Source organism: Pteropus vampyrus, unplaced genomic scaffold, assembly GCF_000151845.1.
Source record: "Pteropus vampyrus isolate Shadow unplaced genomic scaffold, Pvam_2.0 Scaffold13, whole genome shotgun sequence".
NCBI lineage: Eukaryota > Metazoa > Chordata > Mammalia > Chiroptera > Pteropodidae > Pteropus > Pteropus vampyrus.
Genome location: NW_011888794.1, coordinates 2,993,807 through 2,995,654, shown reverse-complemented (window position 1 = coordinate 2,995,654; position 1,848 = coordinate 2,993,807). Strand labels below are relative to the sequence as shown.

Sequence of the window (1,848 nt, the reverse complement as noted above, 5' to 3'; positions counted from 1 at the left end):
TCTATAGTTCTGGTACTCTTTCCAATGTCAGTATCTGCTAAGACAGTACAGTGCATTAAAACTGTTTGTTTGTTTTTTTTTCTTCTCTTTGGGTATGAAGAAGAGATTCAGTGAGCCTCATCCTTCTGCCATTTGAAGAAAGAGGGTCCACATATTATTAAGATATACCTCACAAGCTATTTACATTTCAGGGTTGCTGTTCATATAAAGAAAAAAAGAAGATTGAAATCAATTTACTAGTGATTGAGAAACCAGTATGTAAACCTTTTAAAAAAAAATCTTGACTTTATGACTACTTAATAAGCTGAATTTTCCAGAGTATAAATATGTATGGGATATGAGGATGATACTTTTAAGGTCTGGGTTGTATAACACTTTTACCAATCATTTTGGTCCAACATAGAACATCTTATTACTAACAAATCCAGAATATCTGTTTGGATCTGTATTAAAATTGATTTTACATGATGCCATTGCTGCATTCCTTATCTATTTTTATACATTTCTCACTATCATCCTGTTACCTGTAAAACAAAAATGTAATTTTGTAACATTTGAAATTGAATTGATAAATTGGGAAAATTGAAATTTTGAGAAAAAATATGTGAACAATTGCTGCATATTCTTAAATATATGTCTACTCCTTTTCAATTTGAATTCTCTTTTTAGAAACAATGCTATAGATAGACAGCCATTTTGGCCTTCAAATGTCTAACTTTTAAGAGGTTTAAGTAGTTAATTAAACTGACATTACAGAAGAAAACCTGATGAAAAACAGAAGACAAAAGTCCTGCAAAATACTAGATACTCTTAGAAAAATAAAACTTTATTTAAAAATAATAATTTTATCACGTATGATTTTTCTAATATAAGTAATCATGGAGTTGTTATTTGTTTGGGCTCCTTGATGTCTTATTCTTCTAGTGGATTGTGGAACCAACACAAGTACTTAAATTTACACTACATGCTAGGGACTCTCAAACTTTTTCTCCCTTCATATTGTTTAGAAGAATTATATTTACACACTCTTGTCTGTGATATTCTTCATTTATTAATGTTACTTTCAACAAAAGTGGGCATGGATTGCTGTATAACTTAATACCTTCTACATTTCCCTTCCTATTCCCATATTTTAAAATACATGTGTTAGAACTGGCTGAATCTTATCTCCTTTAAATCTTCATAAATATGTTTCCAGGACCAGTGTGGTACATTCCACCAGAGCCTGTTAAAAATGTAGCATCTAATCCGCGGCCATGCCACCCTGAACATGTTCAATCCCGTCTGATTTCGGAAGCTAAGCAGGGTTGGGCCTGGTTAGTACTTGGATAGGAGACCACCTAGGAAGACCAGGTGTTGTAAGCATTAAAAAAAAAGTAGCATCAAGGCTCTTACTCAAATCCGCTTAATCGTTAGAGTTAAATACCAATGTTCCCTGGTCAACACAACTATGAGTAGTATTTCAGGATCAAACGAGACAAAGAACGTTAAAGTGTTCCAAGGAAATATCTTTGGCTGCTTCCTACCTAAGATGTTCAGTATATGTGGTAATAATAGGTACTCAGAGTTTCATGTGCCCCTCTTAAATACAACAAATGACTACACCGTAAATGTAACATCATAAATGATACAAGAGAATGGTGTACCTTTGTCCTGCTGCTGAGCAGAAGAGCTACTTCTATTTAAGACAATAAACACTACTGGGAATTTTTAAAAAACATTAAACAACTGCATTGAACGAATCATTTTGGCCATAGGTGAGTGTTTTTCAAAATGCAGTAATGGCTTAATTATACAGATAAAATAGATTTTGAAAGATTGGTAAAGTCTCAGATGCTTGCAATATGT

The 1,848-nt window shown here is 32.8% G+C and overlaps 1 pseudogene; it reads left to right on the top strand.

Annotated features, from left to right (window-relative positions):
- Positions 1–1,246: 1,246 nt before the first annotated feature.
- On the top strand, positions 1,247–1,365 carry LOC111733194 (annotated as a pseudogene).
- Positions 1,366–1,848: the final 483 nt, after the last annotated feature.